This window comes from Mastigoproctus giganteus, chromosome 1 (genome assembly GCF_048544385.1).
Source record: "Mastigoproctus giganteus isolate SK-2022 chromosome 1, ASM4854438v1, whole genome shotgun sequence".
Taxonomy (NCBI): domain Eukaryota; kingdom Metazoa; phylum Arthropoda; class Arachnida; order Uropygi; family Thelyphonidae; genus Mastigoproctus; species Mastigoproctus giganteus.
The window spans coordinates 57407737-57422266 of NC_143575.1; the positions used below are offsets into that span (position 1 = coordinate 57407737).

At 39.7% G+C, this 14530-nt stretch overlaps 1 protein-coding gene across 10 annotated transcripts in view; it reads right to left on the reverse strand.

Annotated features, from left to right (window-relative positions):
• enc (R3H domain containing protein encore) overlaps positions 1 to 14530 on the reverse strand; it is a 702629-nt gene that overhangs the window by 239309 nt on the left and 448790 nt on the right. The gene's annotated exons all lie outside the window — the stretch shown is intronic.

Sequence of the window (14530 nt, forward strand, 5' to 3'; positions counted from 1 at the left end):
CTGTACTTAAACTTGTACAATTAAGCTAAAATAATAATAGAAAAATAAGATTAAGAAGAAAATGATGAAGTTTTAAATATCTTTAGCAAGTGTTCATTAAAATTGTTCAATTTATCAAAAAACTCGAAGTCTAGATATTAAGAACTTCATTACCCTATTAAAAAAGTGCAAATATGGTTGTGGTGGTGGCGGCATGTCACCTGACGGGTGACCTGCGAAAATGGCAATCCTGCATTAAACTTTAATCAGCGATTAAAAATCTAAATCTGAATTTTTTTTTATATATTCCTAAATATAGCAGACAAACTTTTACCTAAGTCATGTCTGAAGTGATTTTTTACTTTTCACAGAGTAACTGAGTACAAGAACTTGTCGAGCAACCCTCCATAAAGTATAAAATTATGTGTTTGTTTATAGCTTCAGGTTTCTACTCTTCCACTAGTTCAATATACATCTATAGTCCTACCCTAGTTGTTTTTGAAACATTAATTGCAGTTTTCATGCGCACATAAAATCAAATATTTGCTCAATGACCGTACGTACTCCACAGGAAGAAATTTACACAATATCAAATTAAGTGCACTATGAATCATGCAAAATTTGAAATAAATTTTGAAAAATTATGGAAATAGAAGTGAATAAGAGTATTTAACATATATATAGTACATTATACAGTTCCTAGAATCGCACATTAGAATCCAGGTGGTCGATGACTTTCATCAACCGGTGAAATACCACCACTTTGCTTATTGGAGGCTTGAAGTGGTGAAACCCATGTTTAGTCTCTAGAGCAAAGTTTCCGGCATCCCCTTCCCCCCATATTTCTCCTTCAATCCATGCACGGTACTAAGTACTATACGTTTTGATACCTTTCGTGTTTGGGGTTTTCATAAAAAAATAAAATAAAAAAAAAAGGTTTCATGGTTGCGTTGACATTGACCTTGGTAAGTAGGCATGCCAAGTGGGAATTGGATAGACCATTTCACTTGTGTGTTACAGCAGATTGATTGTCACAGTCTGAACAGCATGCTAACATCAATGTCTTTAAACTTGGAAAAAGTGCTACAGAATCACTGCAAGCATTACAGAACGTTTATGTAGATGATGCCTTAAAGAAAACAGCAGTTTACAAGTGGTTTAATTGGTTTAAAAATGAACAGGAAACACTGAATGATGAACTTCAGAGTGCACATCTTTCGACATCATAAAACAAAGAAAAGCCACAAAACTGCAAGAACGCGTGCAAAATTAGCATTAGTTGAGGAATATGATACAAGAAAGCAAGCTTATAGAGCATAAGCAAAAAAAAACCCTACCCATTTCACCTATCCGGTCACTCCAAATGTTTGTCTGGTTCAGCCTTAACTTAAGCTATCAACTTCCACAACAACAGATGGAAGCCTGTTCCAGCAATAACCTATCCACTGGCAAAAGACAAACTTCTGCACATCTACTGTACAACTGTCTTTCCTCAATTTTAACACTGACAAATGTAAAGTACTGCATATGGGAAGCAGTAACCCTAGAGTAACGTATCAACTGCATGGTACTACACTGACAATGGTACAGAATTAAATCCCTGGGGGTAATTGTGAAGGCAGATATGAATTTTTCTGAGCAGTGAAGATAGTCTGAAAGAATAGCTCATGGTGTTGTGTCAATGATATATACAGGAATTTTTCTAGAGGGATAAGGAGGTGATTACTCCCCTGTATACGGCAATGGTCAGGCCACACCTTGAGTACTGTATACAGGTGTGGAGGCCTCATTTTAAGACGGATGTAGAGTTGCTGGAACGAGTACAGAGAAGGGCAACAAGATTAGTGAACGGAACAAAGGGTTGCTCTTAAGAAGAAAGAAAGTCTAAGTTTTGCAAATTACAGTGTCTGGAGAATAGGCACCTGCGAGGTGATCTGATTGTGTATAAAGCCTTGAATGGTTTGAGCATGCTCAATGCTAATGGGATTCTTCCTCTTGCTCAGAATAATCGTCTGAGAGGGCATAAATTTGAATTTGGGAAAGACGATTGTAGGATAGATGTGCGAAAGTTTGCTTTTAGCCAGCCGGTGTTTGATTGCTGGAACAAACTTTCATCTGTCATTTTAGAAGTTGATATCTTAAACAGATTAAAGGCAAATCTATACAAACATTTGGAGTGAGTGAATTGGTGAAATGAGGAAGTTTTTTTTTTTTTTTTTTTTTGGCTGATGCTATATGAGCTTGCTTTCTTGCATCATGTGCCTTTACTAATACTAAGTTTTGAAAAATGCTAATTTTAATCTATACCCCTCAGATTCATAATCTCAGCAAGTGCAAGTATCCCATCAGCAATGAGCCTGCTCAAACCATTCAAGGTCTTGTACACCTCAATTAGATAACTTCACAGGTACCTAGTCTCCAGATGCTGCAACTGACAGAATTTAAGCCTCTCCTGGTAAGAAAGGTGTTCTCTCACCCTCACTTGTTGCCCTTCTCTGTACTCTTTCTAGCAACTCTACATCCTTCCTAAAATGAGGCCTCCAGAACTGTACACAGTATGCAAGGTGTGGCCTGACTATTGCCTTGTACAACAGAATAATCACCTCCTTGTTTCTGTTAGCAAAATTTATATATATCATTGAAAAAACCCAATGACCTGATCTGGCAGTCCATCTGCAATGCTCAGAGAACTTCATATCCGACTGCACAATTACCATCGGGTCCTTTTCATACTCCATAACCCTCAGTGTATTACCACACGTTGGTACATTTCTCTTGGGTTACTGCTACCCATATGCAGTACTTTGAATTTGCGAAAATTAAACTTCAGATGCCACTTCTCAGCCCATCTACCTAACTTTTCTAGAACCTGTTGTTGCAATAGCATACTGTCTTCACTATCATTGACAACACTGCAGACCTTTGTATCATCTGCAATCTTGGACATTAAGCCTGATATACCTTCATCAATATCATTAATAAACACACAAAACAACAATGGGCCCAGCACCTAACACGGGGGCACTCCACTAATAACATTAGTCCATGAAGAGCAGCACCCATTGATTACCACCATCTGTCTTCTCCCACTCAACCATCCTTTTATCCATTGTGGCATTTTTTTCTCCTCCACTTTGCTCTCCATTATTACAAAATCAATTAGTCCCTGTGAGAATTTAGTAAACTTCTGTCCTCTCCTTCCTTACAGAATTCCTCATGTTTGAATGTAGATGCAAAATACTCATTCAATTTGTCAGCTATTTCAGCAGGATCATCAATAGTTGAACAACCAACATCAATTGGACCAATCTGATTCATCCCCTTCCTTCTAGAGTTTACATAAGTAAAGAATGTTGTTTTTCTTTGCATCTTTTGCCAAGGATTTCTCGTAATCAGTCTTTGCTTGCCAAACCTCCTTTGTGACTTGATTACAGAATAGCTTATATCTGCCGCAGGCGTCTTTGTCACATGCTAATTTATATGCATCCATCACATTTTTCTTCTCAGCCACTAGACTCATTAGTTCATCTGACATTCATTTAGGGCTAAATCTTGAACAGTATTTCTCAGTTGGTATGAAAAGACTAGTCACTTTCAAGATTAATTCCCTGAAGTACTTCCATTTAGAATTTTCTGTTTTTAACATCATCAGTAGTTCCCTCTGTATAGAATTCAAAAACTGCAGTCACCCTTACAAAAACCCTTCCCTTTACCCTTGATGGTAATTACATCTTAAAGTAAATCCCATCGGTAGACTGTGATCACTGTCACCCAGTTTCCTTTATATGTAAATTCTATTGCATGCATCATCACTGTTGATAATCAGATCAACAGTAATATCCCCTCTGGTTGCCCCTCGAACATGTTGCTGTAGAAAACAATCCTCCAATAAATCCACAAAATTGTTATTAGCGTGCGAGTGACCACCCCACAAGTTCCAGTCAATATTTGGAGAGTTAAAAATCCCCCATTTCAAGACATTCTGATTTAATGGTCCACTCATATTTTTCTCCACAATTGTTCATTGTACTCATCAGAGTCATTAGGCCTATAACACACTCCTACTCTCATATTCCTTTTCCCAGTGTTTTTGTCACACCAAACTGACACAAAACCTTGCACTGTCTGCCTATGTTAAGTGGATGCACTTCCTTAGATTTTAAGTGTTTCTTAACCAACAGCTTAACCCCTCCTCCCTTCCTACCCTGTCTATCCTTCTTGTACACATTGTATTCCCCAAATTCCAAATCTGCACTGCTTATATCTGTGTGACACCATGTTTCTGATATCCCAACAATATCTGCCTTTGATGCCTTGATCAGCAATTCAAATTCATCAAATTTATTTACTATACATCTAGCATTAGTGTACATGCACTTGTTTTTACTCTTAGTTATCCTAACATAGTCCATGTATTTACTTGTTCCATGATGACTTCCAGCAGCTCTTGAAGTCCCCAGCAACTTGCTCTCTACGCTGCTGCTCATTACAATAGAAGCAGTGCAAGAATCAATATTTCCTCTGCCTGCGGCTATCATTAATCTTTTAGTCTGTGAATCCCCCCATCTTGCAATACTGTGAGAACGGAGGCGCTCCAGGTTCTTACTGGATCCTTACCCCTGGATCTTGAAGTGATCAGATGCGGACTAGCATACTACATATCAAAAGGAATCTCTGTGACCTACTCAGGCTTTACGATTGAACCCACACACAATATAAAAATGGAAAAGGCTCGGCTTTTTGGCACACTTAAAACAGGAATGGCAAAACAGGTGGACAGACAACCAAAGGAGAGGTGACCCGACGCTTCATACCTGATGTAGACAGGTTTTTTTCAAAACTACCTGTATGGTTCCACCCAGGCCTATATGCCACCTACTTATTGACGGGTCACAGCCCCTTCAACGAGAAACTAACATCTCTGGGCCTCCTCCAAGACCCCAACTGTTCATGTGGCGAACCGGAAAGCTGGACCCACCTCATGCACGAATGTACAAACTACGAGGACCTACATGGAAATCTAATAACAAGATTGCCCTACATGCCGCGAGGCCAGGAGCAACATCTCTTGGACACAAGCGAAGAATATAAGAACCTCACCAGATTTGCACAGGAACTCTTTGCCAGAAGAAGAACCTGTTCTGCGATCAGGAACTAAGGGCACAGTATGCCTTGTAGCAGACATTAAACTTCCACAACACCGGACTATAAGCAGCACTAGACCACCCTTCCTGATGATGGAAACAGGATCAACGGACCAGAACCCATACGGGATGCAAAAGAGACACTCCACGAGACTACCCTGGTCGTGTATATAACCCATAAATGTGACTGACCTCAACCTACCTGGATGGACACATAGCCAATGAATGACATCGGGGAACTGGTTCTGACTGCTTCGTTGGACCCATATCTTTTTCCCCACCTTGAACAGCAGATTTGCTGCCAGTGAGGCAATTGGCGACTGAGGTGGGCACTCTTTCCTGGCTTTCTTTCCACTCCACTTCCCTGGCAGGGGGGTAGGTGCCTGTCCTCTTGTCTCCTCCCTTCCTCGCCACCCCCATTTTTTCTTTGGTGGGGCATGGGCATGCCCCACTGACACCTATTGGGGTCGCCTTCCCTATTGACTCCATATTTCTGTCTCTCCCCCCCCCCAGTCTTCAGTCTCCCTCCCCTACTCTATCTGTACACAAGCGATTGCCCTACACGTCCAAATTTAATCATGTCCAAATTACTGTTTGCCAATAGTTTCGGCCTTTCAAATCCTAGCACTCTTACCCCACCAACACGAAAGATCAATTTATTTTTTATTTATTTTTTTTTTTTTTTTTAGGTCCTAGCCACTGAAATCTCAGGAAATTAGGTGGTAGGACCTGCCAGAGTAATTAATTATAATGCTGATATACCTGGCCTGCCTCCACACGGCTGAGTGTGGACAACGTTGGGCCTCAGCAGGGGTCCAGCGGCCAAATGGCCAGAAGAACAACGGTACATAGCACTATACATATACAATATCCACACACTTTTAAATCTCTGGCCTTTCCAGTGAACTAGCACACCTACAATGAAAGCAACGCGGAGATGGGGGGAACCCCTGGTGCCGCTTGACACTAAATACACTCTACACTCTTGCAGTTTTCCGACTCACCTAACACTGCCTCAATAGCATCAGCAAATATTCTTGCACCCTTTCCATTTAAGTGTATCCCATCCCTGTAGAAGCAGTCTCTCCTGTTAGCAAGCACAGACCATGCTGAAAAAAATTCTACCTCATGAGCCTTGCACAATCTCTCCAGGGCCAAACTGATTGGCAAAGCTCTCATTATATACTCCCTCCTATCGTGTCTGGGCAGAATTTCAAATTCAACCCTAGCTCGTGACTTTTTTTCAACATTGACCTGTACTTGTTAAGTAAATCTGCAGATCTCTTACTCTTAAGGTCATTGGTGCCAATGTCTACAACAATATCACATTACAGACATACCCAGGTCCTATTCCACCTATCATTTTTGCAAAATATATTCCCCATCTTCCCTAACAATAGTCACCAACAATAACTAGTTCCTGTGGACTAGCACATTCTGCCTTGGAGATTGCCACTGTGTTGCCTGATGCACAGGAGTGAGCTCAGTGCATCAGGCAACATAAACGCTCATCAGAACGCTGAGTTTTTGCATAATTTATTGATACTCTGGACACCTAGCACCACAAACACATCCTACTTGGCTAGATCATGTCCTGTTCTAGACAGGTCTGAAAGATTTCACATTTCACGCATTTTTTTAGCCTGATGCGTTGGAGAATAACCCCCCCCTTTAGTTCTTCCCAAGCTAAAACACTCTGGTTAATCTGTGAGTGGTGCTATGCTGCTCTAGTCTGGGTCATGATTCCGTTTAATTACAATTTAATTGACAATGAAATTTAATAAGATTAAAAAAATTTACTGATTAATTGATAATACTAGACTATACTAAGCTAACAGATTTCTAATACAGTGCTATGTGTTTTGCTGTCTAGTTTTACGTGAAATCATACGCTATCCAGTTCGGGATATACATTGAATTGTATAACAATGGCAGCAAATTCTGAACGGTAAATATACGGACACTAAATATTAACTTTCAAATTCGCTATCTAAATTCAAAATATACCAAGAAGCTTGACTAGGACTATAAGCTACTTATAAAAAATAATTTAATATAAAAATTAAGTCAATAAATTAGCTAAATCTAATTAAAATCTTAGCGTTCGTCGAAGCTGTAAAATCTTGCCCAACACATGGATTGGATTCCCTTACCAATACCGAAATGATAGGTGAATGACTGTTGTTCAGATTGTTCATGAAGTTAAGCTGTCTGTAAGCTCAGTACTCAGTACACAATCCTGATGCAAGGTTTAGGGATGTATCATGTGTGCACATGCAAAGTCTGTTACACACTTGCTGTAGGACAATCAAATGGATTGTCCGACTGCAACAAAACCCAATGTCAAAGTCAAGCTGAATGTCCTCCCCCCCCCTCCAAATGCAGACATTGTAGGGACAGCATGGTGTCAGTCCGATGTAAGCAATGCTGAATTTGAACATGGGGAGTATAATGTAAACAAAAACGACAGCAAGGGTGGGAGTGGGGTAATGTTCTTAGTTAAGCAGCATATTAAATCAAAGGCAGTGCATCCAGTCGACATGGGTGACAGTGAAATGACTCAGTTTGGTGTGACATAAGCACTGAGAAAACAAAAATGAGAGTAGGAGTGTGCTATAGGCCTAATGACTGTGGCGAGTATACCACAGAGCTATACAGAACCAGCAAATCCTAATGTCTCATAATGGGGAATTCTGTATTTCCAGATGTTAACTGGAATTTGGGAGTTTGTCATTCACACGCTGGCAAGACTTTTGTGGATTCTTGGATGGCTGTATTCTACAGCAGCATGTTAGAGAGGCATCAAGAGGAAGCAGTACTCTTGATCTGGTTATCAGCAGTGATTCTTCATGCATTAAGAATATGCAGGTAAAAGACCCACTGGGTAGCAGCAACCACATTGTACTACTGTGGAATTTAATTAAAGGCACAACTACTGTCAAGGATAAAGGGAAAGGCTTTTGTAAGGGTGACTACAGTGGGATCAACTGATGATGTTGCCAACAGCAAATTCAGCTATGGTAAAGAAAGCCAACATGAGAACAATTCTTTCTTTGGTTCAACTTTAGAACAGGATGCATAATCCAATCTATTCTGTTAAACTGTGGTTTTTTTTAATAGACCAATATTCGGCTAGTGAAAAAAAAATTAGGTTAGTTTACACCACTAATTTGGGATGGATTCAAGTGAAAAACAGTTCAAAATTTTTAAACAACTTGTTGAGAAAACGTTGATTTATTCAGGGAAGGTACATTGCTTTAAATCATGTTCAGGTTAAATTGAATTTAATGTTGTTATTGTTGTGCTGAGGAATATTTGGTGCAGGTGACTCCTGGGCCACATTTTGCCTGTTCATGATTAACTTATGACTGAATGTTTTATATTAGAGTTATCAGAGATGATTATATATATTTATGCTTATCAAGTATTGAAACAGCTTTAAAATCTGCACTATTGCCAGGTATGTGTTGTAAAGTTAAAGGTTTCTGAAAGTTGGCTAGAGAGTGAAAATTGGATTTCTGGATATTTGAATATTGAGGACACTATGAGATTATGTTTGATTGTTAATTGGGATTGACAGAAGGAACATTGAGGAGGATTCTCTCCCATAAGTAAGAACAGATGAGTTATACAGGGTGATCCAAAAGTCAGTAATTAACAATTAAAGAATCAGTATTTCAATGAATGTTTGATGTATGGTAACGAGATTAGCGCAGAAATGCATAGAATTACATGGGGTTTTTTCCGAAAGAATGGCAAAATTATTTCCAAATATCCACCAGGTGGCAATTGATCTGTAACATCACAAAGCACCTCATTATAGTAAATGTTCAATGTGACGGCCTTCGTTGTCGAGCACTGCCTGAAGATGAGTACCGACATTATGGACAGCATTTCAAGAGGTATCATTGATACCTGCCATCGGATAGAGTCATTGATACCTGCCATCGGATAGAGTCTTTTAGCATTGCCAATGATGTTGGATGATCTCTGTAAACCGGTGACTTCAGGTAGCCCCATAACCAAAAATCACAGGGCGTCAGGTCTGGAGACCTTGGTGGCCATTCATGCTGAAAGTGACAACTTATCACTCGATTCTCTCTAAATGTTGAGAGTAACAATTGTTTCACAGGAGAAGCAATATGGGGTGGTGCTCCACTCTGCATGAATGTCACAACATCCAAAGCTTGCCTTTCCCCAGGCTAGGGATAACGCAGTTTCATAACAGATCAGCATAATGCTGACCTGTGACAGTTTCAAAACCAGAGCCACTGATTTCCTGAAAGAAAAATGGCCCTATAACAAAAGAAGATGTGAATCCACACTGTTACTTTTGACTAATGCAATGGAGTTTCCATGTTATCTCAAGGGTTTTCCGTCGCCCAAATTCTGCAATTGTGTATGTTTACAGTGCCATTGCGAGTGAAATGGGCTTCATCTGTCCACAAAACATTTGACAGCCAGTTGTCACATTCTTCAATTCGCTGAAAGAACCATAACGCAAATGCTTCCTGCTTTGCAAAATCGGGACGCCTAAGTTCTTGAAGGTGTTGAATTTTGTACGGATATCTACGGAGGACTACTCTTAGTGCTCTCCATGCACTCCCATATGGGACGCCAGTTTGATGTGAAACTTCACGAGAGCTTGTTTCTCCACGTGATGATGATGCCATTAGAGTATCCGTGTCTTCCGCAACTGCAGTCGCAGTTGTAGCACATGTTGATAGGCTTCCACTTCGTGGACGATCTTGTGACGAACCAATTGTCTCAAATTTCTTAATCACCTCTAGTCCAGCAACAGTCACTGGTCCTTTATCACATTGCATACCCTTCAGCTGATGGAAAGATCACAAAGCTGCAGTTGCAGATTCAGCACTGAGGTAATAACATTTCACCAACAGTGCTTTATCCAGTAATGATAACATAACCACTTAAATTCTTTTTTTTTTCTTTCTTTCTCAAACGTTCACTAAACTGCTTAGCTGTTGTTCTTGCAGTGCCTTTATAGCAGACACTCCTGCGACGTCATTCATGGTACAACGCCACCCGGTGACATATTTTGGAACTAATTTTGACATTCTTTCGGAAAAAACGCAACGTAATTCTATGTATTTCTGCGCTAATCTCGTTATCATACGTCAAAAATTCACCAAAATACCGATTCTTTAATTGTTTACTGACTTTTGGATCACCCTGTATAGAATGAATGACCGATTCGTAATCTTTTCTATGGTGTGGGCTTCGTGTAGTTGCGCAAGTTGTTTTTTTTTGGCAGGGAGCCTTTTTCCCATCACAGAAAGAAATTACCACAAAAAGGTGTGGATTCAATTCAGGGATGTTTAGAAGGAGCAACATCTTCGAGGATTTGTTGAAAATTAATATTCTAACTAGCCATTAGTTCTTGCAATCTAAGACCTGCAGAGCAGTTTTCATTAGGTTTATTATGATATACCATTATATAATGAGGGTCAAACAGGCATTCCCAGCTGGGATGAGATGGAACACTTAATTTTTGAAGCATAACTACATAGCAAGGATTTTCGTCTGAGATGGCAGTGGTGGGTTCATTTCCCTCAATATACAGGCTGTGAACTGGAGATGTTCTGAAGGCTCCCCTGGCTATCCTGGGGGCACTATGTTGAATGGGATTCAGTGTAACAAGGAACTGTTTCTTGCAGAGTCATAGACAGGTGATCCGTAATCTAATCGGGACTGAATTAAAGTTTTATATAGATGTAAAAGAGAGTGTCTATTGGCACCTCAGGAGTTAGTGGAGACAGCTCTTACGATTTTTCAATTTCTTTAAACAGGCCATTCTAAGGTAGGCTATATGATTGGAGAAACTAAGTTTATTATCCAGATATAAACCTAATAAAAGAAATTGTTCATAAGAGGAATCTGGTAGTTTTTTAAATATATATCAGGATCCGGATGCAATTTTCGTATTTTACAAAAATGAATTGCAGTCGATCTATTTTCTGCTAAGGAATAGCCATTTTGTTGCACCCACGATTACATTTTGGTGATGGATAGTTTAAGTTGCCTTTCAATCCATTCATAGTTTGTGACTGGCAAGAGATGAGGTCATCAGCAAACATGTATGATTCAACTGTTTTTGGTATTTCTCGTGTCATATTTGTAATTCTTGTTGCGAATAGGATGGAGCCCTGTGCAACACCCTCTTCTTGTTCGAATGATTTAGATACAACTGTTCATATATCTGACCTGAAACGTTCTGAGGTGAAGAAAGTTTTGTATAAATTGGGGTAACCGTCCCTTCAAACCAAAAGAATGAATGTCCTGGTGGACACCATATCGCCAAGTTGTATCGAAGGCTTTCTCAATATCGAGATTAACCATTATCAGATGTCGTCTCCTTAAAACAGCACTGTGGTGGTTTGCTTCTGCTTTGATCATCACGTCTAATGTTGAGGAGTTCTTCCGAAACCCACACTGGTTTCGGTTCAGCAGATTACTGGTTTCCAAAAACCACGTTGGCCACTTGTGAACCATTTTTTGTAAAACTTTGTCTGAACAGCTAGTCAATGAAATTGGCCTGTAGTTAGGGGGCATAGTATGATCCTTCCCTGGCTTTAGAAAAGCTAGTACGATTGAGTGGCTAAGAGTGTGGATAAGCATTTTCTATATACATATTCTGTTGTAGAAATACAATAGGGAGTTTATTGCTTTTTTATTTAGTTTTTTTAACATTAAATAGCATACTCCATCCAGACCTGCAGCGGTACTGGATGTTTTATTCAGACACTCTAAAAGTTCTGTTCAAGTGAATGGCTGATTGTACGGGTGTGATGACAGAGTAGAGAAGTTTATTTTACGTTGTTCTGCAGATGCCTTAATTTTCTGAAAGGTTCGGCCGGAAGCGGACACTGCTGAAATACTGGCAAATGATTCAGCTAATGCATTTGCTATTTCTGTTGGTGTGGACAATTCCTGCCCTGTCCAGTTTAGAACTGGAGCTGAGAACTGCACATATTTACCATTAAGTGCTCAGATTTTCTTCCAAGTAAGTCTGTCGTCTGCACCCTTGTTAATTGTGAAAGTAAAACTTATCCAGGCATCTTTCTTTGCTTTTCTTCTTGTTTGTTGGAACTTGGCCTTGAGCCTATTAAAGTTAATTAGATTAGCAGTTGTGGGGAATTTTCGAAACATATTCCAAGCTCTATTTTTTGTCTGTTCAGCATGTGTGCATTCCTGATTCCACCAATAATTGCTGTATTTGCAGTTCCCAGGCAAAGATTTGGCTATTGTAGAATCTGCAGCTTGTAATATCTGTTTGGTTATATGGTCAGGGACAATATCTATTAGCTGGGACGTACTATATCATCATCAAACTGAATTTGGGAGGCATATTCATTCCAGCTTGTCCTACGGAATTTTCAAGTGGATCGCTGCAATGGGGATAAGTTTAGTTGTGTTTGAATCTTGCAAAGAATTGGTAGATGATCACTATTTAGTGGGTAATTAAGAACTTTCCTCTCCACATTGGCATATATGAAAGGTCAATTGCAGTCCTTTCAACAAATTGAAAGGTCAATTGCAGTCATGGATCCGGTAGAAAAATGAATGTAGGTGGGTTCGCCAGTGTTTAACAGGGTAAATTTATGAGGATGAAGCAGGGATTCTATCGTTTTACCCCTTTTATTATTATTATTATCATCAGCAATATGGTGCAAGGAAGCCTGAGGCTTATGCTGCACCAACAAAAAAAAAAACAATTCCCGAGTTACCCCGAGAGAGAGAGAAGTAGAAAGGAATCACCAAGGAAGAGAAAAATGATGATATTCAGCTCAGACGTCAGAGTGCACCCAGCCCACACTCACCAGATGTGAACTGATGGAGATCCCCATAGCAGATGATGAGCACTGAAGTCCCCAAGCAAGCAGAACGGAGATGGAAGCTGATCTATTTGATTTTCTAATTCATCTGAGGAGAGAGATAATTTAGGAGGGAGATATATAGAAGCTACTGTAAGAGTGATACCCATTACAATGCGAACTGCCACTACTTCAAAATGTGTCTGAAGAGAAATGTTTGGATGGAATGTTGTTTCTGACAATAATCGCCACCCCTCCATGGGCTGGCTTGTCAATACTCCTATCATGTCTGAAGATAGTATAATTTTTCAGGGTAGGAGACACTCCTGAATTTAAAAGAGTTTCCTGTAAGGCTATGTCAGCTGGTTCATACCGATCGATAAGATCCTGCAAGTCACCTTTTGTTTTATGAAAGCCTCTACAATTCCACTGAAGAAACCTTTCCATTATGTGGTTTTATGGGTTGTTTTTGGATCTGACAGATTTTAGTTGCAGTTTGCTTGTATAGATCTGTATTTGTTTTGTCTTTCTTAGGAAAAATGGGCTGGTCATGTCCATCTCATCAGTTGCATGTAGTTCTAATATGCCATCATCTGAATCATGTTGTTGATCAATGTCCATTCCGGTGGAGAGTGATAATTGAGGTTTCATAGTTTCTGTCGCTTTTGGTTTTACTGTTGAGGAAACATTGGTTGGTACGGTAATTGGGTATTACTAGCTTGCTCTGTTGTTTGTTGCGAAGACAACAAACAACAGAGTTTTGAATTAGATAGTAATGAACGTGCCCAATTAGCAATAGATACATTCGGAGGAACTGATACATCAGTTTGAATCTCCACTGACTGGATATGTTGAGTTGCTGTGGCATATGTGCGCTTTGTCTCTGTTTTCATTATTTGTCTTCTTGCCTCTGGGTATTTCGCTTGTTTTCTACTTTATAATTTTGATATTTTTTCCCTTTCTTCCTTTTGGTTACCCTTACAATTTGGGCAATGTGGAGTGGTAATGGTGCAATCAGATTGGTTATGCTCTTTTGACCCACAGTTGGGGCATATTGCCTCACCTTGCCATGTAGTCTGGGAGTGTCTGTATTTTTGGCACTTGTAGCACCCGATGGGATTTCAGATGTATGGTCGGACACGGCATTGCCGTGTCCGACCATACATCTGAAATCCCGTATTAAAGATAGCCTGCTTTCACAAATGTTGGTAAGCTAGGAGCGTTAAAAGTGAGAATTATGCTCCTTGTTGAAACAAGATTACCATCTTTTCGAGTCATAATTCTCCTTGCATGGATGACCTTTTGTTCGAGAAGTTCTTTGATAATTTCCTCCTCTGACACAGTATAATAAATAAACCCTGTTCTGTTATTACTCCCTTAGAGGAGTTTAGGCATGGGGAGTAACTATTATTGATTCTCCCGCAATCAATAAAATGCAAATGTTGTGAGCTTTAATAGCCTTCGCAGAATGTTGAGGTTGGGTAGTCCAAACCAAAAGATCACCAGACTAGAGTCATCTAACTGTTTAGGTGAACCTGCTGCAGTTTCAATACACTTTTGCACCAGGAATGG